General features: G+C 45.0%; 1 protein-coding gene across 6 annotated transcripts in view; it reads left to right on the forward strand.

Annotated features, from left to right (window-relative positions):
* PELI3 (pellino E3 ubiquitin protein ligase family member 3) overlaps positions 1 to 26992 on the forward strand; it is a 418904-nt gene that overhangs the window by 136429 nt on the left and 255483 nt on the right. For 2 of the 6 annotated variants that reach the window (XM_069644928.1, XM_069644933.1), the window contains exon 2: positions 14241 to 14318. The exons of the other annotated variants lie outside the window; for them this stretch is intronic. The gene's annotated coding sequence lies outside the window, so the exon portion shown is untranslated. The remainder of the gene's footprint in view (positions 1 to 14240; positions 14319 to 26992) is intronic. 6 annotated transcript variants of the gene reach the window in all.

Genomic DNA, 26992 nt, shown 5'->3' on the forward strand with positions numbered 1-26992 from the left:
CCTGACACCTACAGCGACGAAGCTGTCTTCAGCTCCGCAAGCCCTCATAGCCCACCTCTCCTGCCAGCACATGGTCCACAGCAGATCAGGGACATTGAGGCGAGACTGACACGCATGGAAGGCGGGCAGCAAGCAATGCAGGCACTGGTGACACAGTTTGTGTCAGACGCTGAAGTAACACAGCAGGCCATGCAGGGAGCCCTGCAAGAGAATGCAAGGATTGTTATCATGGCCGTGTACCGCGTGGCCAGGCGCATCTGTGAAGGCAGTGCAGCAAGGACCGCCCTGGCGCAGTCCATCACACAATTAGCAACCGGAATTGCAGAGCAGCGTAATGTAACCACAACCCCCCAGCCCAGTCCATCGTCGAGCAGGACAACTGCCAGTTCAATGCAAACGAGCCCTGTGCGTCACTCGCAGCGACTTGTGCGCCACACAGAAGGTCACCCCCCCTCCAAAAAGGGGGTGTGAATAGGGGAACTCCAAACTGCATGTTGGGTTGCAGGAGTTGTGAAGTTGTTGTGTAGGTATTGGGGAAGGGGGTGTTGGGGTATTGAGTGTGGGGGTAGTGGGGGATGGGGTGCTGGGGTATTGGGTGTGGGGTTAGTGGGGCATGGGGTGTTGGTGTATTGGGTGTGGGGGTAGTGGGAGTTGGTGTGTTGGGGTATTGGGTGTGGGGGTAGTGGGGGATGGGGTGTTGGCGTATTGGTCGTGGGGGTAGTGGGGGAGGGGGTATTGAGGTATTTGGTCTGGGGGTAGTGGGTGATGGGGTGTTGGGGTCAATTCAAGGGGATAGCACTGGTAGTTCTGCAATGGCAAATGTACATAGTTATTCAAGAATCAATACAGCAGTTATGAGAAAGAAAAGCACATGACTGGACATTGCTTCTTGAGTGTGTGTCAATTTAATTATGTACAGTGCCCAGTGTGACCCATCCACAGTGCCCTTGTCTTCTGCAGTCCATCAGAAGTAGTGGTCAATTACATGTTGCCGTATCGCTCGTCCCTCATTCACATTGTGCCGTTGAGGAATTCCACCATCTCCCCCATCATCATCCTCATCCTCAGGTAGCACCATGTCCATGTCAGGGGGCAGCGGTACGTTGCGCCGGATGCCCATGTTGTGTAGCATGGCCCATACTAACACAATTTTCCCCACCTTATCCGGCCCATAAATGAGTACCCCCCCCCCCCGACCTGCTGAGGCAGCGAAACCGGGCCTTCAACAGCCCAAATGTCTGTTCAACGGTGACAGGAGTGCATGAATGTGCACGGTTGTAGTCCTCTTTGTGCCTGTTGACTGGCTGCCTGATGCGGGTCCTTAGCCACGGATTCAGGGGATACCCGGCATCACCTGCATGGGAGCAATGGGAAGGGTACTTGTGAATCATATGTAAATTTCATGTTACCACTGGCTGTACAGTGTTCATGATTACATGCAACTAAGGATTCATTACTGCACATGACTTCTTCCATTTTCAAAGACCCAGGGAAGTATACTTAGGGATCTTCCGATGTTGAGGTGCGGGGGGGGGCGGTTTGATGTCCCAGGGACCATTCTATCTGTACCTGCACTCTCACAAATCAAGTCCTAACATCCATGATGTTCTCAGGTTTCATTGATGTGTCACCGATGGGAATGGCCTGTGCATGTACAATGCATAATCACGCATCTGCCTAATGTGCATCATGTAACACAGTGGTGCCCACCGTATGCAATCTACTTATACATGTCAGCATGTACATGTCCATCGACACCTTCACCTATATGAATTGGTCAGATTCACATTGGTGGTATGGGCCACGGAGGAAGGGTTACGCTTCTGTGATACGGCTGGGTGGAGGGTGGCATGGTGGTAGTAAGGTACTTTGGAAGGGACCTGCTCCTCTCAATCATTTCTTCGTGGTACTACATGTTTTAGGATTTTATTCATTTCTATGCTTGACCCATTGTACTTGGAGGTGTCCCTTAAGGTGACATGACTGCCATACTGATCTTCGGTGTACCTGTGGATTGAGTGCAGTGACTGAGATTCTGCTGTGTGGCAGATGGATTTAGCTCTGGCATGGCATCATGACTCGTGATTTACGTTGCTGAGATCATGCATTGCATGCATTGTGACTGCAGGATGGTGCATTGTGGTACCTGTGGTTCATGTATTCTGATGTTTCGGATGCATGTGCTGGTGTGCGCACTGTGTCTGCTGATTGCATGTACACACAGCTGCGTGGGCCTGGCACATATGCAAGCATTGCCTGTGTTGCACATTCTATTGCATTTACTAAGGTCACAGATTTAGCCACCCAGGACGCTGTGTGTGCTCTGGTTCCATTCTGTGTGTGTGATTTGATGTCATGCAGGTTGGGGATGTAGAGCTTGGTAGGTCTGATTCCTCATCCAACTTTGACTTCTATTGCCCAGACAAGTGTCTCTGCACTTCATTGCATGCCAGGTGATGCTTACGGCTGTCTGCTGGAGTGATGATGGAATCATGCCTGTGGCGTCCACTTGTGCTCCTCATGCATGCAATCTTGTGCTATGTTCCAACCCCCATCATGGGCCAGCCAGCAGGCACGTTGTCTATGCTTGTGAACCCCCCAATCAACACCCCTCATGGGCCAGCCAGAAGGGACGTTGTCTATGCTTGTGATCACCCCCCAATCAACACCCCTCATGGGCCAGCCAGCAGGCACGTTGTCTATGCTTGTGATCCCCCCACCCCCAATCAACACCCCTCATGGGCCTGTGGTTACACGCACCCAGCAGCCAGGTACCTTGTGCAGCGTGTCGTGCCATGTAGCAGAGAAGTGTGGTGTTGCGCAGCACCATGGTGTCCTGTGTGGAGCCAGGGAATCTTACACAGCAATGCGTGATGATTTTGCGTGCATCGCACACCATCTGTACATTCAGGGAATGGTACAGCTTCCTTTTCCGGTACACTACCTCCACAGCATGCCGGACAACCAGCTCCACATGGGTACAGTCGAGGGCATCAATTACATTTGGCATGCCTGCCACTGCATGGAATGCTATTTTGGTTGCATTCACCTCCTACGCAGTCCCTGGTAAATTCATGTGGTTGCTTGCGTGTTTCAGGAGTGCATCTAGCACCTGGTTGAGCACACGGGAGAAAAATGGTTGTGAGATTCCATGCAGCTGCCCCACTGTGTGCTGATAGGTGCCTGTGGCAAAGAAGTGTAGCACAGACACTACCCTCAGCAAGGGGGGGATGGCTGTCCGGATATTGATCGGGCTCACCAGGTCATCATGGATGAGGTCCACTATTGTGGTGGTGGTGTCCCTGTCTTGTCCTTATATATTGCATAAGTGCTGTAGGGGCGTGTCATCACACCTTTACCACAATACATTGCTTTCAATACTTACTTGACCCCAAGTTGAGGTTTTCGACAACAGTTATGTTACAGAATATGCCTTGTCATGCAGAGTCAAATTTCGAAATAACAGTTGTTTTTCTGTTGTCACAAGCCTCACAGCCAACTTTCCAGGCGTGCTCCGCGCACCGCCCTTCTGCAACTCTCTGCCTCCTCAGGCACACCCACTAATCTTGCGCATGCGCCTTCCGCACACCGCCTCAGAACAGCTGACTCTATCAATTTTGTTTGATTACCGAGACAGAATTCTGCACCCCCCCATGCTCTCTTAGTCCTATACACAAACCTCCCTGGTGACATCACCTTTGTACTAAATAAGGGAATGGTAGAAATTACTAACAGAGCCCACAAGATTACTTTCTCAATACATAGATATTTTCAAAAACATATACACACAGCTGACATCCTGACTCCTAATAGGGAATACCAATATATTTCAAATGCTCAATCTGTACCTCTAGTGTTGCCTTGTAGATAAAGCGCCTCTGCGAGACTTAACCAGAAGAACACCTTTCCGCAATTTAAGCTAGTTCCATTTGCTAAGCCCTATATACGGGGATACTATTATCCATGACCTGAGCTAAAATGCCAGACCCACAGGGAATCCAATATTTACATAACTTCTGTCATCCGTACCCTTAAGTCAATAGTCTAGGCTATTCGCCGAACCTTTTACCTCAAGAGTGAATGCTCCCTAATCACCAAAAAATGACATCTACCTCTGCTCCTTTCCCTACTATACTACACAATACTCAATAATACTTCACTATACTCAACAATACTAGACCAATATTCAACAATACTATTACCACCCCACACTCACCATTTCTCCCCCCCCCTGCCCTCAACTGCTGTGTGGCTGAGTCAATACTTACACTCCGTGATCTGCTAATGCTGCTCGGCTATCGGCTCCCCCAAAGCTGCCACACCATCCTTCTGGTCTGCTGGGCTCCTCACAGACCGAAGGCAAGATATTTCCAGTCCTCCAGGCACTGCGACGGAAGAGGCGGCGGCTATGCTGAACGGGCGTAGCTAACCATCTCTCTGCTACCACTTTGTATATGGGTATGCCAGAGAGGACCAGGGTTCACACTAGACAGTCACCGTTCAAAGCACCTAGAGCCCAACAAACCCTCCCCTGGCATACAAACGGATGACTCAGCCAAAAGCAAGTTAGAACAGTCCTTTATTTTCCATAACAGACAGAGATCATACAGGAAAGACGTTTCTAGCAATCACAGCTCCTGAGCCCATGTAAGGGTTTTTTGTTCTATTCTGACCTCACAAATCAGGGCTCTTCCCCAAAAACCTGAGAGCCCTCCGGATTGGGTGATTGGGGTGCTATCACCTATGGGTTGCACATATAGATATTATTCCACTGGCCCTCACATGTAGGTGGCTTGCCTGACTCTTCACCAAAAACGATCTATTACATTGATGCAGGATTGCCAGATTATCATTGGCCCTTGCCCTCTGCCATCCACCCCTGGAGTTGTGTTCCCTGATTGGCTGGAGCTGTTCTCCCCAGGCCTGAGACCCAGCTCTGTTCTCATTGCTCAGTGCACCTTCTCAAAGTGATGAGAAAGACTATGGGCCTCATTAGGAGTGTGCCGGTCCGATAACAACGGTGCTGGTAAGCCTGCTGGCACCGACGGCACGGCAAATGGGAATGGGGATTAACAATTTTCCGGCGCCTGACTTCCAGGAACACCAGGGTTTCCGTGAAGCCAGACGCCAGAAAAATGCACAAGTCTGGCGGCAGCCTGCCGGTTTTACCGGCACGGCTACCGCCAGGCTTGTACTGAGGCCCTATGTGTTCCCAGTGTTGCAGTCAGTATTACCACTTTGCCTTTGAGAGTGCCTTCAGGGTTGCAACGTTGTAGAATAACATATGTATCACTTTGAGTCTGTGTCGCTGGGAACTGCTTCTCTTCTCACCACAGGTAAATGGCCATTGTTCAGCGCGGCTGCACCACGTGGGTGAAGACTGCCAAATCGAGCCCTCTGCTCTGTAATTAGTGAGGATTTATTCTGTTTTTCTGCAGATGGCTCCTTGTCTCTGAGCTTATGAATGTGCTGCTCGCCTCTGACCTTGGCTGTGAGCCCTAGCTTGGTGCTTCGTGCAGCCTGATTCTGCTTTGCTTCACTTTTCGTTCTGAGGCCAGTGGCTTCATGTAACTCAGTTGAGCTACAATTTCTATATGTTTATACTGTGCTATTCTTCGTATATTATTATCTTGGCACTTTTAGGTCCCTTATACGTTCCTGTAGTTCCATATGGTTAGTTGCAATAAGCTGCTGCAAGCTTGATCTGCATCTCTTGTTGCCTTACGTTTCTGCGTTTGGCTAATGGGGAAAATAATAAAACCTTTCAACAGTGTGTATATGTATCTGTCCTCAATCTACAGAACTGTGTAAGCATGTTCTTTGTGTGTGTCCGTGTAACTTCTTCCGTGGATATGATTGTGCTTCATGGCTAATGTTACTATGTCGTGGTGCCTCTAATGACGTCAGCACCGCAGAATATTTATCATTAGTCGATCATGTGCATCAGGGCGGTTGGATCCACGATCAGTGTTGGGGCACCTGTATGCATGATTACGTTAGCAGGATAGGGTTTGAATGGCTGTCTAAGAGAATATCTGTTTGCATATATATTTTTCACCGGCCCTCCTCGTGGCTGTCCAAACAGAGACTAGCTTCTTGCATCTCTAACTCTTCGTGTCATCATGCTTAGGTGGTCAAGAGGGGCATTCCAAGGACCCTCTCTTCAATATCTTGATATGTTTAGGCTGAATGGTGATATACAATATATATCTCAATATTGTTTATGTGAGTTAAATGCTTAGTTGTAAGCCGCCAACTATATGTGAGATGTCACAAGCACCTTTATTTAGAAGACATTGATCAAAATAAAGTGCAAATACAGGGTTCCTCTTGCTATTTGAAAATACACACAGCTGTGTAAATATAAAAATGTAAATACAAAATTGTAGTATGTGTAATCATGTATATAACATGTATATATTTCGATGTTAACGATATTGTCTCATCCTATATCGATATATCACCAAAACTTGATATATATCGGCCGGCCCTACACCACTGGACCAATTGTAAATTGTATTTACACAATTTTTCTCAAAACTTGTGCAGCAAAATGTACCATTTGAAACCATTATTTAATACAAAGTCTTACCAGAATTCTCTGAGACCCATTCTAAATTACTTGGAGGTCCCTCACTACGCTTGGCCCCTTGCGCTAATTCAAGGGAAATGTTAATGCCTTTCAACTGAAAATGTTCACACTCTGCTACTGTGGTAAGCCAGAAGGAGGAGGGACCAAATGGTGGCATTTATGCAATTTTGGTTATTCAAATAATACATCAAATGGCCAACTATACCTTGTTATGTGTTTTCCCTACCTAAAACAAAACTAACTAGGGTGCTCATCATCAGTGAGGTTGTCCAAATCAAAAGTCTGCACTCTATGCAAAACCACCTAACTCTGGCCCTACCACTCATTGAGAAAACTCAAAGAAAAGAGGACTCCCTTCTTCGGACAGGCTTCTATAGCCTTAACAGTTCTGTCTTGGGATTGCTTCTGGTAATATCATCTATGAGTTCTTTTAATTCTTCAAGGGGGCTTTTACTCCTCCTGGGCTTCCTCTTGATTTCTATACAAAAAGTTCCCTTGTTCCACAAATAAGGATTTCCTTCCTGCTTTCTCTTTGAATCTTGCAGTGTCTCTTGTGACGAATCTGAAGATGTCATCCCTTCTGCCCTAGCGGGAGACCTTTCCCATGGGGGCAGGGCGGTGCATCCACAGTACAATAATTCCCCTGGGGGTGGTGCACCGAGGGAGGAACCCCCTTATGGGCTTAGGGATGACCATCTTCAGAGAACACAGTATGCCCCTGCATTAGTACCCCTACAACCCTCTCCAAGTTCCCATCCTCCCCTCCCTCCCTGTGATAAGGCCAATAACTATTATTGTCAAGTGAGTCAATCTAATACACTTGACAGGGTTAAAAGTTTGGAAAATGCAGAATGTCTCACATCTAACTCTTTGACATATACTGAGAAGAACAACATGATCATGATCACTATGGAGAAACAGAATGGACATTGTAGCTTCTTAAGGACTGGAAAAAGAAAGATGATCAGGAGTCCAGGGATCACTATTGTGAAGCAGAATGAGCACTCTAGTTTTCCAGCAAACGTGATTGGTCCAAAGCAACTCCCTTTCCCAACGCGGGAGTTTAAACATCATACAGCTCAGTTGGATAGTGAGATCGATCCTCTGAGGAGGAAACCGGCTAATCAGGTAGCAGTGAGAAGAGTCAGAGCCAGCTAGAGGGAAGCCGAAAGCAGAGGAGAATGTAAGCAAGGTCGCAGGAGCCAGGACTGCTCACATTACTGCCATCTAGTACCTCTGGGCCTCCGGAGCACTGGTAAAGCACCTAGCAGAAAGGACGCACCGCTGGGAAGAAGCAGATGTCAAGGAAGCTGCTGCTGACTGCAACAAAGTCCTGAATATGATCAGAGCCTCCAGAGAAGCTGCAACCGCTCGGGAAACTCTGGTATCTTCCAGAGGGAAGCAAACAGGTACACAGGTTGCCCAAGTGGTGCAGGATGTCTGGGGGAGCAAGGCGGCGAAGGCGGAGGTCATAATAAGAGGGACTGGGAACCTGGAAACTGAGTGCAAATCTAGGACACACACCAATTTGAAAGTCAGAAACAAAAACCAATGCAAACATTGTGAGTCTGGGACCTGCACACATATGAGAAACTGAAATATAGCCAAACCATATATTGTGAGTCTGGGACCCACAACCCAAAAAGAGACAATCCATTTTGGAACTGGTGTTTGGCAGAAGAATAAATCAAGCAACAGTGAAAGTTACGAGTCTGGAACTCACAGCTATATCGAGGCAGTCCTAGAGAGTCAGTCCTAGAGAGGACCAAGGCTTGGCAGGAGAGTATACCAAGCTGAAATGAATTTTGAGAGTCTGGGACCCGCACCCAAATGAGAAGTTGTATGAAAGCATAACCGCTCGACCGGAGAGTGAAACTAGCAGTTATAGAGTTGGGGAGTCGCACCCAGAAGAAAATACAGAACTACAAATCCTATACTTGGCAAAAGGAGTGTGCCAAGTTGGTAGGACAAAGAGGCAAATCATAAGGAAGATTTTCTTGTGAACTACCCATTCACATTTGGTTAAGCAACTACAGGCCAGAGAGACCCCAGAAGGAGAAGAGCATGATAATAAGGAATCTAGGGGAAAGGTTTACAACCCCAACCTTGTAAGCCTACAGTTTTGAACATTTCTTTATTTCTGCCACTTTTTATCCAAGAGTCTGGGAACTTTTCTGTTTAGTGGATTCACAAAGAACATTTTTACTTTGGAAAGAGATCGTCCTTGCACAGTTAGTTTATGTTATTGGTGTTAGGGACAGAAGTAGGCCTCCCACAACAGGGACATACTTTGTAATTTGGACATTCTGACAGTTCCATTAGTTTCTTTAGAGGCAGGGAACCCCCTTTTAGTTTTAGGGACTGATAAGCATTTTCCCAACCTTTTTGCATGTAATAAAAGTTTCTGCCCAGGAACATGCCACCTTTGTGTCTGAGCCTTCCTTCTGTACCTTCATGTATGGTGTCAGTAGTGGGATCAGACCTGGTTGATACAAATTGGGGGACCCTTACTTTTACCTAAGTTAGGGAGCAGGCTAGTCCTCCCTCAGTCACCAGTAAGGAATAAATGGGATTTGATCTCTCCAGTAGCAGGGAAGGCGCCTTATAACCCGGCAAAAGACAAATAATACCAATAGACTTAGTATTGATTCCTACCTCTGGTACTTTCTTCAAATTAGCCGTAATGTCGGGTCTGGCTTGGAAGTATGGCCTAGATGTAATAGCAGGAGTAATTGACCCAAACTTTAGAGGGGATGTTAAAATATCAGTACAAAACAATGGAAAACAACCCTACCACATCAAGTCCGGGGACAAAATAGCTCAAGGTTTTTTGGAGATGGTCCTATTCCCCAAGATGGTAGAAAACATCAAAACTGAAGACAGGGAGAGAGGAACCAGTGGTTTTGGGGGAGCTGATCTAGAACCAAAAGGTACTCCTGAACTGAGAAAGATGGCCCCTAGTGAAAATGACACAGAAATCATTCCTGACCTATCAACAAAATGACCCAGTGTTAGCAGAGGCCTTCCTCAAAGTCATTACTGAGGAAGACGAAGAAATAAAGAGGGTCCATTTATTTTTCTCAAAAACGGATTGCTGTAAAGGGGTGATGTTGGTCCAGATGGGACTCCCCGTACCGAAATTGTGGTACCATGTAGCCATAGGAGAGTGGTTTTAGAGATTGTGCATGCCCACCTAACAGCTGGACATCTAAGGGCAGCTAAGACCCAGGTGAAAATACTAAACCACTTTTACTGACCAGCGGTGTATGCAGAGGTTAAAATATTTGTCCTGACCTGTCCACTCTGCCAGAAGACCAGTGCTCATATCCCCCGTCCCCAGTTCCCTTACATGCACTTCCCATTATTGGCATACCCTTTTCACGGAAAGGAATTTACATTGTTGGCCCATTTGAATCTTCTAAACTGGGAAACTGGTATATCTTAGTCATATTAAACTATGTCACTAGATACCCAGAGGTTTTCCCTATGAGACCCAACACATTCGTAAACACAGGCTTCCTTTTGTGTCCCGCGTAGGCTTTCCTAAAGAGATTCTAACGGAGCAAGGAAACACTTTCATGAGCCAGTTTATGGCCGAAGTAATAGACATTCTACAGATAAAGATCCTCAGAACTTCAGTGTATCACTGACAAACTGACAGGTTGGTAGAACGATACAATAAGACCGTAAATATTGTACTTAAGAAGCTTGTGGAGGCCGATGGGAAAAATTGGGACACTTTGATACCATGGGCCCTATGTGCTATTTGGAAAAACCCCCAAGCCTCCCTAGGTTTCTCCCAATTTGAAACTTCTAACTTCTATATGGCCGAGACCTTAGGGATGTTCTGGATTATGTTAAGAGAGACGTGGTAAACCGGGAAGAGGCCATATTACCCCTATCCCAAACTGTCCAACGCTTAAAAGAACATATGGCGGTGGTTAGATCTATAGTACATTCACATTTTAGGAAATCCCAACAACATCAGAAGGCTAACTATGACCACAATACCGTCACTCATTCCTTTTCTGTTGGTCAGAAATTGTTGGTACTCCTTCCAACCTCAGAACATAAAATGCTTTCCAGTTGTCATAGTACCTACGAAATCCTTGAACAGACAGAACCCTGGGATTATCGGGTATCACAGCCGGATAGGAGTGCCAAAACACTGATTCATCACATCAATCTGGAGTGGAGGGAGCATCCAGTTGAAACTACTTTAGTGTTGATCGCCAGTCTCCTGCAGAACTATCACCCAGTAAGAAACAGGACGTTCCAACTCTGTTAAACCAGTTTCCTCATGTTTTTGACAGCGAACCCGGGGGGGGGGGTGAAAGGGTTTTTCCATCACATCCATACCACCCACATAACGTTGTCAATCTAAAATCATCCGCAAGCTCGTAGAGAAATAGTCAAGCAGGAAGTAGAGAAAATGCTAGCTTCCGATATAATAGAACCATCAAAAAGTCCCTGGTCCTTGCCAATAGTCCTAGTCATGAAACCAGATCAATCGTGGCGATTTGTATTGAATTATGAAAGTTAAAGGCATTATCCCAATTTGATAACTATCTTATGCCAAGGATCGATGATCTTATTGATCGACTGGGATCTGCAGTTTTTCTTTCCATGATTGATCTAACGAAGGGCTATATGCAGCTACAAGTAAATGCAGCGGACCGGGAGAAGACGTCTTTTTTCACTTCTGTCGCGCTATTTCAATTTAAGGTTCTGCCATTTCGTCTCCACAGGGCACTCGCGACCATTCTGAGATAAATGGATTGGGTTCTCCGACCATTCTCTTTCTTTTACGGGGCCTACTTGGATGACATAGTTATTCATGTAGAACTTGGAAAGAACATTTGAGACACCTTTACGAGGTGTTATGAATCCTGAGGTGTCGTCAAAGCTTTAGATGGGGAGCCCCTTTGCATGAGGCCAGGGAGGTGAGGCAGCTACCCGATAGTTCAAATGGGGGTGTTACTCAGCGGGAGGATACCAAAAACAGTGAATGGTACTGCACTCAGAGTTAAATAAATGTCATTAACATACTAAGAGTTTACGTCAAGCTAATAGTATTAAAGGGGGTGCAGTTGGTTAAAAATTGACTCGCTTCCCAAGCCCTAATGACAAAATGCAGAAATAAATGTCTGGGCAGGATCTGCTCAGAACACAAGAACACCCATTCTGAGGGTGGACCAAATGGTTCCAAATAATTCGATGAAATAGTTGGACACAGTTAAGTGACAAAATATAAACAAGATTTAATATCAATAAAGTAGATAACAAGATAGTCCACATTTTTCTTTCCAATATTACATTAGAAATATCCACTTTGAAAGAACAAGAAACGTTTCTTGGTGTGACTCTTAATCACCTTCCAGGTATGAGCCTAGGGGTGATGATCGATTAAGGCTCACACAGCCTTGAACATATGAGCTGTACACATTAATGTATCATGCGTGGTCAGCATGATATGTAAACAAAGTACAATTAGTACAAATAAAAATTTGGAAAAAAGGGAAATTATGTATCTAGTTCAATGCGTTTCAGGGCCTAAATGCACCATCATCAGGGAATTATCCTCCTCTATGTTTTTCTGTGAAAGAGCAAGAGAAATGATAATGTATTAGGATTTGTCTCCAATTAATATTTAGGACTGACAAAGGAACAAAAGTAAATAGCCAAATGCCCAGCCTTATTAGTGTGTCTCTAAATCAAGACACACTTAACAGAATAGAAGACCACCAGTAATTCAAAACACAGCCAGGAGTGTCCTGGAAGGTAAAGAAAAACATATTGGGCCTCATCAAGAGTTGGGCGGTCTACCGGCAGAATACCGTCCAACACAATTACTGTTACTGCCACTTGGTCCGGCGATATTACTGCCGCCTTACAAGTAGCAGTGTAAGTCCCCATTTATATGGAGTCCATTGGACTCAATGGGGCATTTTCGGTGCAATTACTGCAGAGGTAATTCCGCTGCAGTAATTGTGCCAAAAATGGGCGAAAGTCAGCAGATTTACCTCCAGCTCAGAGCTGCAGGTGAATCCTCTAACTTCCCACCCAACTCATAGTTGGGACGGTGCAGTAATGCGGCAGTAACACTATTACTCCCACACCCTGATGAGGCCCATTGTAGGGGCATTACTCAAGAAAAGTCTATCGCCACACCACCTGTGCATGGCAAGCAAATGCAAGTACCTGGGTACTAGTAGCAAATGGATTAAGGGTGTCAGAGGGCACGCCATGTGAAGATCCACAGCAGATTCGAATAATGAGCCAATTGCAGAATACTAATGGATATGTACAGAGAGAAAAACAAATAATCCAGTAAGAAATGTTGTATTGCTATAATGGGTCAGAGTAACAACATCAAGTATGGCGCTATACTTACTGTTCGCCTGTAAAGCGTAGCTGTTCAAAAAGCCGCTGCAACACAGATCCGCCATGCAGAATGTTTGTAAAGATACAGCCTGGAAAAATGGAAGTGATGCTAAGGTCCGGTGTCAAAAGTGCCTAGATCTATTGGTGACAGGTCTGCCATGTTGGGGTTGTTGGTGCTGCTAATGTTAAAGGCAATTAGTTCACTGGAGAAATTAGTCTACATGTGGGTGAGATCTTAGAAAAAAGTGAAGTGATCTAGTAAACGCAAAGTAGCGTCCCATAGAAAGGGTCAGTTTGACAGAAAATAATTAATCAAAAGAGGAAAAAGATTTTTTAAAAATGAAATTAAAAAAACGAGTTGAAATATTATGTTAACGTAACTGCAAAAATTGACAAAAACAAAAGTGGATAGAAACATTTGAAAATAGTCAGACAAATAAAGAATAAAAAGAAAAGTTATGCTCTGTGGACCGGGTCCACAGGCATCTGCACGGCGTGAGGCCCCGGGGACCCACCGCCCAGGAGAGCAAGGCACCCTGAGACCACACCGAATACAAAAACACTAGGTCACCATGTGTGTAAGTAAAACCTCATTGGGAACAGAGAGACTGGTTAAGGTATACACCACAAAGCAACGTCATGATAACCATTGCTGTATGGCAGGAGAGGGTAAAGTAATCGATAGAGGACCAAATCACAAAGGAATTAGGTCCATCTTAATTACACAATGATCAGTAAAGATAAAGGATCCTGTTGAAGCAAGGTGACCTAAAACTTTAGAGGTGGCTGCAGGAAAGTAAACATAAGAAACAGAGTGTAGATAACAGGTTTGCAGAGTGAGAGTCATAAGAAGTGAGTTAGCCGAAGAGTGCGGTTAGGGACACTTTCCCAACGCGCATACGATCATGTTAGCCTCACGCAATAGCAGTTTTGCGCTAATATAATAAATAAATCAGCATTCGTTAACAATGGATCACTCGTATAATTTTGAATCTGACAGCACGAGGATGTGCACTTACCCTACATGTTCGTCAACTTATAAGTACCATTGACCTCAATTGTTAATAAGTTAACCATGTATAAATAAGATGTAATTGTTACGCTAAACGTCTAACCCACGGTAGATAACTGTCTTATGATGAGTTCCCGACATGCTTTCTGCTCCACAACAGCAATGGCCTGCCCCCTTACCAATAGAATTGGCAGTTTGAGGGGTGAATCTGTATTTGCATTAATTTAGGGTTATTCCAAACTTTTATTACAGACCATTGATATTTGGGGATTTGTCCCATTTACTAACTACCGGACAACAGTCGCATGAAGTTTATTATTCTAATATCGGGTAAGCCAATTTTTCAACACTTGCCGGAAACACATTATTACGTATGGTGTTGAATTATGCACCAGTTATCAACTGAACTAATGTGCTCTTTCTGTTGATTTTTTTCCTTTCTTTCCCGTTTTTATTTTTTATTTTTATTACATCATTTATTATTCTTTTTATTCTTTATATTGCATTGCTTGATTGGTGTTTTTCTCATGTTCTTATTATTCTTTGGTGTATGTTTACAATGACTTGTCTTTCTAACCCCAGCGAATCCTTCCCTTCGCCAATCCTTATTTCTCTGTCTTTTTGAAATATGAACATACCTTGGGATATGGTGGCAATTTGTTTTTGAAATTTGAAACATATGTGTGCCATTTATTTTCTGTGTGTTTATTTCAATTAATGGTATAATGATGTTAATGTTGACAGCACTGATTTGATAAAGGCTCAGGCCAAAACACGTGTAATCAGCTAGCAGGGATCAGCTAACAGAGGGCTACATTCTCAAATGTTTGATTGTGCAATAAAACAATCAAATTTATTTCCTACGGCGTTGAGTCCTGGAGTCATCTTTATTCCTGTAGGCGAAGAGTGTAAACCACAATGCCCCATGCGGCTATATAAAGTGAAGTGATATTATGGGGAAGAGGTCTCCCCAGTGAAGTAAAAGGAAATTGGAGTGCCAGAAATAAAACCCAGGACACGTCCAGGAAGTGGACAACTAAAATGCTGTAAGACAATTACTCCAGGGTGATTTGTACAAAGCAGTTCAAATCAAAATTCATGTTCACGCCTTTAGGGTGGAGAGTTTGTCAATACACCATGTTTCGCGTTGGTTTACAAGTCTTTCAAGGTCTCCACCTCTTCTCGGTCGTTGTACTTGTTCCATGATGATGACTTGTAACTGTGCCACCAAGTGTTTCTTTTCCTTAAAGTGCATTGCCACTGGTGAATGTGGGTTCTGAGTCCATATCTGAGATTTGTGCTCACTCTGTCATAGTTTGGTCTTGCATGTGGTTAGTCCAACGTAAAAAAAAAAAGCCCTGTCCCAACTGGGGTTTTGTTACACAGCACGCAGAGACTTAAGGTAAGTTATACACGCTACTTTATTTTTGAATGGTTACACATAAGTAGTCTAACATTATTGTAGTAGGGCAGTGGTTACCTCACCCCTGCCCGGTGTCTCAGTTCTCCTATGGGGGTTCGATGCTTGTAAAGTTCTGGCCCAGACTGTCCTGGTTATGAACAAATCCTGAGGTGGCGGCATTCCGCTTAAGAGTTCCCCCTTCTCTCCGGCCCAACCACTTTTCTCTTTGGCAGGCTCACCTACTCTCCCGTGGGCAGAGTTCCACGTGGCACTCGCCCCGGACCTCCCAACGTTTACTGCCATCTTCGACAGGCTCGCCTACTCCCTCGTGGGTGGCGTTCTGCGTGGCACTGGCCCTGGACCTTCCAACTTTCACAGCAATCTTTGGTAGGCTCACCTGCTCCCTTGTGGGTGGCATTCAGCGTGGCACTGATCTTCCGCTGTCGCCTCTACGTCCGTTCACGTCAGCCTTCTGGTTCTGTTTCCCGGGCCGGCTAATACAGCCAGATAAACGCCTCTTCCAGCCTGTGACCTGCAGTTTCCTCCGTCCCTCGTGGCACAACCTTCTCTCCTGGCAGACTGCTTCTTCATTTTTAAAGAAAAAAAACAGAGCCAATTCATTAGCCCAGCTCTGCCTCTCTCTGCATCCATACCCATAATCCTTCACTCACGTAACCGTCGAGCACACCCTGATTAACCCCTTCCTGCCCTGCGTGCTGCACACTGTGCTCCTTTGGTTTTCACTGTCACTCCCTCACAAGCCCACATGGACATTTCAAGCCATATACAACATTTGTTGAGTCACATATACAAAGATTTGAGTTTAATCTTTTTTACCAAAATTGGGGTGATTGATAATGGACCCTTTAATGATGTTATGTACCAAGTTTGGTAGACGTCCACTATTCGGAAGCCTCATATTCTTTGTGGACAAATGATTTGCACAAATATGTTTTGTTTTGCAAGGCAATTGGTATGTTTGGGAATAAGTTAGCAGTGATCTCATTAGGCTGAAGAATTTCTGGTTTATAGTGACTTTTTCGAATGGCATATTTTCGAATGCCATTTTCTCGAAACAATTTTGCCGAATATTTTTTTCTTCAAATGTTTATTTTTTTACATTTTATTTTTGAAATGGGTGGGTTCCCCCCTTTTTTTTACCCTTGTTTTTACTTGTGAAACCAAAAAAAAATATATAAAATAAAAAAAATAATACATTCGGGAAAACATTTCAACAAAATGTTTTCGACAAAATGGTGATTTGAAAATACGTTTTTGAAAAAATGACCGGATACCGAATTTCTTAGTGCTTAGATATTATTTGTTTCACTCAAGTCCTCTGTCTTGAGTAGGTGTATGTGTAAACCAAGCTGGTCGACTCACAGGGAGGATTTTCTTGGAGTAGTGTATCTCATGTCACTAACAAAGCTTTAGTCTTAGCAACAGATAAAACACTGTCTGCATTGTGTCTTTCTCTAAACCGTTCCAGTATCACGTTACATTGTTTATCATATTCAATTGGGTCAGAGATGATGCATAGTCTTACAAGTTGACAAAAGGGTAACCCCTTCATAGTGATCGAGGGGTGGAAACTCAGCATGTACGAAGCTGTTTCTGTCGGTTGGTTTTGTGTATAACGATATAATAAACTTCCCCTCACTCAATTGTACCTAAGTGTCACAAAAGTGAATTGCTGTCTCGTCTGTATAAAAGGTAAATTTGATGCGATCATGTAAGGTGTTCCACCCCTCCCAAAAAGTCGATTCAGTCTCTGAACCCTGTCATATCCCGAAAATATTGTCAATATAATGTCGACAGAAAACTAAATGTGATTGTGCATCTCAATTGTCAGTTTCAAATGCTGTTCAAAGTAATGCATGAAAACATTGGCATAACATACAGCTATACTGGCTCCCATCGAGGTACCGTTGTATTGGAGAAATAAATCGCCTTTGAAGTGAAAGAAGTTGTTTTCAACACTAGTTTGAGTAGTGTAAACAAAATGGTCTTATCAGCTCCTATATTGTTGTGCTGAAGGATAAACCATTCCATTCAACTCAGTCCTTCTTTGAGCGGAATTGTGTTTAAACTGATCACGTCACTTGTAAATAGCCAAATGTTTGTTCCTGTCAATTGCAAAGAATGCAGTTGTCTCAGAAAGTCCCCTGTTTCCTTCAGAAAAGTAGATGTGAGCCTAATCAGTGGTTGCATAATCAGATCAATGTAGTTGGAAAGTGGCTCGAGTATGCTGTTGGTAGCAGCAACAACTGGCCGTCCTGCTGGATTTCTTAGTGATTTATGTATCTTTGGGAGTATGTAAAAGATAGGGGTTAGAGGGTGGCTTGTTGTCAGGAAGTTCTTGGTTTTAGATGAGGTAAGCTCATTGGGTTCTGCCTGTCCAAGAACCTCTTGTATGAGTGGTTGTATAGCAGGTGTCGGGTCACTTAGTAGTGGTATATAGGTACTGCTGTTACTGAGTTGTTTCTCACATTCACGTACATAGTCAACCGTATAAAAAGGGCACCCCCTTTGTCGGCTGGTTTGAATGTGATTGCTGGATTATCAGCTAGACTTTTCAATACATTTCGATGGTTTGCACTCATGTTGCCCTTCCTATATGAGCTTAAGTGGATAGACTTGAAATCATCCAGAACCATTTGTTCAAAAATGTCAACAGCTCTATTTGCTACAGGTGGATGAAATACACTCTTTGTTTTTAACTCTATATTCTGAAGGCTCTTCTTCAACTGATGAAGAGAAGTCTGTTGTTGCGAGAAATACCTCAAGTTTAATTTTATGCAAAAATGTATGTCAATCAATCCGTTCTTGTAGCAAGGTAGAGTCATTGGTCATCACAAATGATAGATCCAGTGATAATGTTTGTCGTTGACATTTTGACAATGTGTTTTCTGACAAGTTCACAATCCGGTCTATCAGGAGGGTTGGTTGCTTAATTCTGCTCTTGTCTGGTCCTGGGTATGCTTTTAAAAAGCAGAAGTAGTTGAGGCTATTGGGATTGTGGTTGGCTCAATCGATGGAGTTATCTCGTCAGCTGTGGGGATGTTTCTTTGTGACGCAGTTGCAGCCGCACATGATTGCGAGGGCCTGGTCCTGGTGACTCCCTATTCACTATCCGTGCTTGGTATGTCAGAGGATGAGGAGCCGCTCTTGTGTTGATTTGATGATGGTTTTTTGGAGTAGTACTCCTGTCAAGTATAAACAATGTCTGATGTATAGTCAAGAGTGTCTCGTCTAAATTTCTCAATTTCCTAGCCTGTGGGTCCGTCTGATAGCTTTCTAGTTTGGTGTTGACGTTCTCCAGGATCTAATGAATTTCTTCCCCAACCATCAATTGTGATAGGCTTGTTTTAATAGAATTGATTTCAGAGTCTAATGAGTAAAGATTCTGAGCTAACTCCTCAATTGTCAAGAGTATTAGATTGAGTAAACATTTATTTCGAATCGCATACCATCTTTCACCAAATTGGGGGCTGTCCATACAGAGTGGTGGATGTAACAATACACTCAATCCTTGTGGTATATGCTGAGCCATATAATATTGACTCAGCGTTTTTGCATGTCATTTCTGATTAATTTCCCTATGAATTTTCAAGTACTCTAGTTGTCTTATTAGTTGGTTGGGATTATCTTTGAATTGCTGGTCTTGGTGGGTCCCTTTTATAAGGTTAGACAACGGTTAACCTCCTCAGAGGAGAAGGCTAGGGTATCTGCTCTCTTATCAGTCAGGAGATCTAGCTTAGAAAATGACATTCTAATGGAACAGTTAAATAGTATGCAACTTGAATAGGATTCCCTATGTGTTGTGCAGAAACCTGAAATATGTAGGTGCAAAGTCACACAAAATGGAAGCAGACAAAAGGATACCAAAAACAGTGAAGGGGACCTTACTCAGAGCTAAATAAATATCATTAACATCAAGCTAATGGTATTAAAGGGGGTGCAGTCTGTGAAAAATGAACTCGCTCCCCAAGCCCTAATGACAAAATGCAGAAATAAATGTCTGGGCAGGATCTGATCAGAATACAAATGCATTCATCCCAAGGGTGGACAAAAAGGTTCCAAAGAATTTGAAGAAATAGTTGAACACAGTTGAGTGACACAGCACATACAAGATTTAATATCAATAATGTAGATAACAAGATAGACAAAACATTATTTTTATATATTAAATATCCACTTGGAAAGAAAAATAAATGTTTCTTGGTGTGACTCTTAATCACCCTCCAGGTATGAGCTTAGGGTTGATGATAGTTTCAGGCTCACACAGCCTTGAACATAGGAGCTGTACACATTAAGGTATCATGAGTAGACAGCATGATATATAAATAAAGTACAATTAGTTCAAATAGAAATTAGTAAAGAATGAGGGCAATAATGTATCTAGTCCTCAGCGGGAGTATCTCATGGGGAGGGAGTGTAAAGACTGGAGGGGGGTGTCTACTCCTGCTCTCTATATGGCAGAGGAGAGGCACAGAGGACCCCATCCAAGATTCTCTATTGTTGGTAGCACTGGACGAGCAATCCAGTCCTAGCTTCTCAGGAGGTGATCCAGGCTGGTTCTTAAGTACAGTGTAGTCCCCAAGCACTCACAAAGGAATGTCCACACACTGTATTAGTGAAAACACAGTCTTTATATAATTAAGGTTCAAGGTTATATACACAATCACAATAACTCACTTTGTGCTCAGTTAATCTACAATGGCAAATATATACACAGTTCTACATTTACCACAATTACTATGCGATTTCATTAAAGTGCATCAACTGTACCTGGTTTAAATGTCACACAAATCAAGTAATAAAGAGAACCAACAATAGACATAGGAGGAAAAGCAGTTGGTTCGAACAATTAGGCAGAACAGTACTTTATCTACTAAGTGACAGTTCTGTATGAGGATCCCCCCACCTGGGCAACCTGTAAATAAAGATATATCGTACAAGCCCAGTCCATATAGTGTTCACAAGAGTCTTATTTCCTTCTAAATAGTTCTACAACCCCAATGTACCTGGAATAGTAGAGTTCGATGTCGGGTCGTCGACAGATCCTTCTTGAGCGGCTCCCTTTAAGGCAGGAGCCACGGATCGTCGAGATCCCACGAGGAAAAAGGGGTGAACACTGTTGTTGCGGTAGCAGCTTGTGTTCTTGCGGTGCTCGTTGATGATCGGTCGAAAACGTCCTGCAAGCTGAGGCGTATGGTGCACTTCGCCGACGAGTGTTTGTTGCCGCAAAGAGTTAATGAAGAACTTTGGCCCAGCAATGGCGTCGAGTCGTCCGGAGTCTCTGCGGTCTTCGGGTGGCGGGAAACCCACCGGCGGATTCTCCTTGGTCGTCAACGGCCTTGACTTTCTCTGGCAGGACGAAAGCAGTCGACGATGATGAACAAGGGAGTCCTTGGATCAAAATGTTTTTAGGCAAAGGGAGCACTGCAGCTCCGGTCGGCGACAGCGGTCGTCGACGGTGGGCGGCTGTCCGATACTTCTCTTTGTTCTCCTCAGCAGTCCCCTTCTCCGGTCAGCAGCCTTTCCGTAGGTCTGTCTACCAGGGAGCTTTGGCAAAGACCAGCTAGTGCACAATGGTCCCTCGTAGCTCGGGGAAAGGTCTCGTAGCCAGGCCCTCTCTTGGATCAGTTCCAGAAGGCACAGTAGCTTTCAGATTGCAAGGAGGGGAACAGCGGTTCACCCTCTTCTTCCGGCTAGGCTTCGAGAGTAACTATCAACATCAACTTCAGCGTCTGAACGATTTCTAGCAGTGAGAGGTCCCCAGATATACTGTTGAGCTCTCATTCACTCTGCTGGGTCACACTCAGGCAACCAATCATCCAGAAGGGCATTCAGGCAGTCAGACAGCCAATCAGGTGCACGGTATATTCAGGCCATTCTTCGCCATCCAGGCACTCGCAACACAGAATTTGGATTTGGACAAGCACTCTGCCATTCAGCACTACACACTGCATTCATACCAGTTTCGGGCAGGGCTGTCTCAGTCATTTTGTGTAAACACCAGATACGAGACACCCATAACACAGAATGAGTATTCGTCACACACTCCATTCACCCAGGTCCCACCCCACGGGCGTACCCACAACATACAGTCATTGGAAAGGCTCCAGCCAGTCTGGCCTGCACTTCCCCACAACACCATAAATGGAACTTCCACCCAAAAGCCAGTCAGAGGGAACGGACAGAGTCAGGGCTTCCCGGGACTTCGGGAAAAGTAAGGTAACAGGTGATAGAAAGTAAGAGGCCACAGGGGCCATCTTGTTTCCTATCAGGAAATCACCGATTCCAATGACAGGGCCTGGGCATCCCAAAATGAAGGACCCTCAGGGCACCTGCCAATTCAGCACAGAGCTGCCACCAGCTCGTACCCTGCTCTGTGGGCCACACACAGGTGCCCAAAAACATACACTAGGAGTACAGGGTCGTACCACCAGGAGTCCCACCTGAACTCCTGTGCGGAAAACAAGACAGAACACATGATAAAAAGCAATAAAGGACGAGGATTCAGAGGCCCTGTCCTTCCGATGCATTTCCAGCATCACAGGGAGGACCCAGTTGAGAGTAGTGACCATCTTCGGAGAACGCAGTGTCCCATTAACCCTATAAAACCTTCTCTTAACCTCCCATCATCTACCCCAATATACCTTTTTTACACATCTCAGATAGACACCACTGAGAAGGCAAACACCCATAAGGTATTCAATGACAGTACTGACACAAAGAAGAGGCCAAGAACAATGAATATCAATGCTGAGAACCAAGGCTTGCAGTCTAGTTGTTCGAAGCAACTGACTGGCCCGCTGTCCTTCAAAAAAAGAGAGGGAACCGAACAATGGTGTCTTCTACCTCTCAGCACGGACCGGGAGCTCGGGAAGCTATGCAGAGAAGGTCAGACCAGAGAAGCAGAAGGAGTCGGGGAGAGGAGCATGTCTGCAAAAGGTCCCACAAAGCAGGAAGCTTCCCGCAGAGGAGGAGGTACGCTCGCCGGGGACGGAGACTGACGGAGTGCAGAAAACCCACAGTCGGGCTACTGGATGGGCTTGTGAAAGACCGGAGAAAGCTCCCGTAGCTGGAGAGGCTACAGAAGATCCTATGAGACCCCAAGACAACCGGAGGGCAACTGCCAGGACCCTGCAGGTATTAGGGTGGCTAACCCCAGGGTTGGGGAGTGTGAGAAACCAGAAGGTGTCTCACCCACGAGTCCCCAGGGATCTGTCATCCAGGTGACCAGGACACGGCCATCACTTTTTGATCCAGTTCCTGGGGGTGGACCAGTGCAGGAGGATTACCTGGGTGAGGGGACTTCGCGGAGTGAGACACCACATGACAAGACACAGTATACCTCTCTTCACTGTAACACCTTTATCCCATTTTAACGGATTGGGATATTTACAAACTAAACCCCACCTTTTCCTGTACGAACACTCTTACACAGACAGCCATTCTGCGAGAAAACAGACTCACACCTGATCCGTGTACCTGACATGTCCCAATACTATGGTCATGCGAGGTCAGGCAATTATTGACAATCACTCACACCTGACTTTCATCATTAAACTTCCCAACACAGATAAAAGGCAGTGCACGAGAGCACACTATGAACGAGGCAAAGCAGACAAAGGTACAGTAGTTTCGAATCTGCACCTGAATGAGGGGAGAAAGATGTCAAGGTACGAGGGGTTCGTGAGAAGGGCAAGCCCCTTGACCTTTTCGGCAGGAAGCTGTTACTTTCAAGAAACCTTCAAGGCAGAAAGCGTAAGACCAGGAAACCAGGATGAAGAATTCTGCATTGTGTGTCAGAGATATCGAGGACCCTCCCACGTAGCTGACCAAGGAGGGTGTCAGGAAACCAGTGACATCCACGCGCTTGATGCGCTATGGCAACATTCATAGATCTACTTTATTGTCCAAGAATATAACATCCCAGTTGTTGCTAAGAACTAAGCGCAGGCCCCTACACTCCAGGTTTCGCTATGGCAGAGATTCCTTGCTTGGTGCTCGCGGCGTGTCTTTTTGTGTGCGTTGGGGGTTCGCATGGAGACGCTGGTACCCTGCGGATATGTCGTGAGGCACATCGTTGCAGCAGCGCTGCGTTTCTCGGGTCAGGTGTTCCTCCATTTAAGCAGCGCCTCCACTCAGCTTTGGTGCTTCTGAATTTGTTTCCTTGTCAGTAGCTTCCCTAGTATCCTGTATCTATGACCCTTGTGTTTTCTTGGACTTTGCTTGCTTGCCGGATTGCCCTTTCCTTGTCGCAGGTACTGTTTTGATCTTCTGTTACTTAGACCCGGAATTGATGTCACGGACTGCCTTCGCCTTGCGTTTTGTACCACGTATGCCAGATACACGCCGACACGGACTGTTTCCTGGATTGCTTTGCTTTCTGCTCTGTACCTCAAACGCCCAACTCTGTTTTTAGAGACCTTCCTTAGGAGCAATAGTTTTGGACTATTAGGCGTCTTCGTGCCGTCTGTTGTCAGGGGAGCTTCAGTAGGCGTTCTTGTGACGTCGGGTCTCGGGGAACATTACCTGGACAAAGACTCTCCATTCTACTTGTTCTTCTTTTGCTATCACGGACAGACTTCTATGGTAAGAAACCAAACAGTCTCCTTGTATTGTTGCTCGTGTGTCAGTTTTGTAGTGTTTTGCTTACCGCATTGTCTGGTTACAGGGTTGACCCAACTCCTGGCCTTAAAGAGAACTCCATCTTCGGGTGTATTACCATGGGATGCTTATAGTTCCACGCCACCATACAACCGGAGGTCCCGGGAGTATCCAAATCCCAGTTCAGGTTAGCTCATTGAGTATACTACTTGCAACCTTTTAAGGTATTCAAGTTCTGTTTTCAGATACTGTACCTTGTTTCTTTTCAGCCAGTGGTGATCCGGGAGCGTCCTACCTTTTTCAGTTAATAGATCCCTCAGTATGTTCTTATGTACCCCTGATGGGTACATTGGCAGGAAGAATTCGTCATCTTCACGACAAGCTCAACTGCCTGTCCTGACACAGGCCCTCAGATCAGTGGGGGTGGTTCTCGACAGAGGGGAGGAGTTGCAGACAACTTCGTATTGTCCTTGGGTCCAAGAACAAAGAAACAACAGAACAACACAGACGGTGAGTTGGAGAAACCGAGGCCAGACAGGTCTGTGTTGAAGCCAAGGTTGCAAGCGGCAACATTGTAAAACGAACAAACATTGTTAAAAGCGTGTTATGAAAGATGCGAGTAGAGCTAAATTGCTGGTGAATGTTTGAACTTAAAAGAAGGATACAATACCGTTGACAGAGTGGTCCGGCACCGTAAATATGCTCAATCGAAAGTCTCTGTACGGTATCCAGACAAGGGAGTATGTAAAGTATGTAAAGTATGTAAAGTATGTAAAGTACAATTGTGTAAAGGGATTGAAGTGGTCCTGCGATGGTTTAAGCAAAACCCCTTGCACATTCGAAAGTATTCGATTCAGGCGAAAAGGGATCGCAGCCCAGAAGAAGGGGATCCACAGTCCGAGCCCAGATGAGGGAGACCAAATTGTGAATTGTGAACCTTGTAGAAAAGGGGTCTGAGCCCAGATGAGGGGGACCCGTGGTCCGAGCCCGAAGGAGGGAGACCAATTGTGAACTTTTTGTGTTTGGTTTGCTACATCAAGCCCTCTGCAATAAGAGACTGTCCTTGCGAGAGAGACTTTGGCGGAAGGCCCTGATGCCTATCTGTCGAACTGTTACATGGCCAAGAAGCCAGAGTGTGTGTGAAGCCCGCACTTGCCGCCTTGCCCCGTGCTGAAAACGTGGCGAAGGGAAGCCAACTGTCCTGACATATCATTTCTTGAATACTTTTCTTTTGCATACATTGTTATCCCTCACCATTTTGTATTTAGAAGTAAGGATTGGCAATAGGTTTATTAGTATAGGGCCTTTCATTTTGACAGACTCCACTAGAACTGTGTTATTATTTGATGGTCGTAGCTTGCTCCCATCCTTAGCTTTAGGTTTAGATAGGTGTTTTATCAACTCATAGAAGTTCAGTAAACCCCTTTGAACTGTGATCACTTGTGTCTGTCTTCACTGTTTGATACCATGTCTTCCTTACAGGAGACCCAGAGAGGCAAGAATCCTTAAGTAAAATAAGGACTAACACATACAAATATTTGCTGATGCACAGCAGCAAGTTGAAGGCGGTCTGGGACCCTTATTGGGAAAATACATCCCAAATAACAATAAGAAGGGATACAAACTTTACACTTAGAAATAGCGCTTGCAGACTTTGACAGGAGAGTAAACCAAGGCTGGGGCATAGCAATAACGTGAAGTGAACCAAGTGAAAGGGGTATGGAACTAACGCTGGGGAGGTGCACCCCTTATAGTACTAAGAAGAAACACTATGCCTATAAGTATGATTGACACTCAGAGACATTGGCAGGAGAGTAAACCAAGACTGTGGGGTGGAGGTGAAATCAGAGAGAGAAGCTGTTGAAAACAAGATCGTGCAGTAGCCCACTTGGCAGGATAGTGGACCAAGAAAGGGGTTCTGAGCAAGGGTCTGGGACCCACAATACAGCTTGGAAAAGGCATCCAGGTTGCTCATCTTCATCGCAGTACTTGGAAGCGGGGTCTGCTCGCAAGGGTGTGGCACCCACAAGACAGCTTGGAAAAGGTGTCCAGGCCACTCTGCATTTTCACTGGGCCTTGGAGTCAGGTCTATCAAGAAGGTTGGAAAGACTCTGGGGCAAGAGAATAAATCCCTGAAGTCTTGTGGAACTTTTATTCGCTTTTCTACTATTATGGATACAATTAGAAAGACTGTGGGGAAAGGGAATTCAATGGTTGAGTCTGGTGGACCTTTTGTTTGCTTTCTACACCTTTTGGAATTTTGCAGTGAACTGCAAAGCTGGGCTACAGGCACATAGCCAAGAGACATTTCCCTTAGCATATTATACTAAGTTTAGCTTGTGAACGATAGGTTAAGATTTGGACACAGCACAGCGAACTTTACTTTGGGACATTCTGACACCGACAGATCATTAACTAGTTTTGTTGAGGCAGGGAAACCCCTCTTAGAGATAGGGTCAGTTTGGTTTTCCTCCAACTTCCCCCCGTTTTTTTTATTAATAAAAGTCTTTGCCAAAGAACATGCCACCCTTGTGTCCATCTCTTACTCCAACACAGAGGTTACCAGGGCTCTGAGGAAAGCTGGTCTTGCCGCTAACCCAAAAAGCATGCCATCTGGCTCAATCCACAGTCAAGTATTATTTTATTTTTTAATGGTAATGGACCTCTGCAACCCCAAACTGAAAAAGTTAGAGCAGTACAGCAGACCCCGTTGCCAAAAACAAAACCAGACCTAAGATCTTTTCTTAGCCTGGTAGGGTATTCTAGGCAGTTTATAGCGAACTACTCTTCTATCACCTCCTGTTTTACCAGCAAATTAAAGAATGCAGAACCCCAAAAGGTAAAGTGGGACATAACTGATATGGCCTGCTTTAGTACCTTAAAGTCCATCCTTTGTAGTGCCCTGGTGTTGAAAGTACCTAATTTTACGAAAGAATGTATTCTTTAAACCGACACTTCAAAGACTGTTTTAGGGGCTGTC

This window comes from Ambystoma mexicanum, chromosome 2p (genome assembly GCF_040938575.1).
Source record: "Ambystoma mexicanum isolate Mex_15411 chromosome 2p, UKY_AmexF1_1, whole genome shotgun sequence".
NCBI lineage: Eukaryota > Metazoa > Chordata > Amphibia > Caudata > Ambystomatidae > Ambystoma > Ambystoma mexicanum.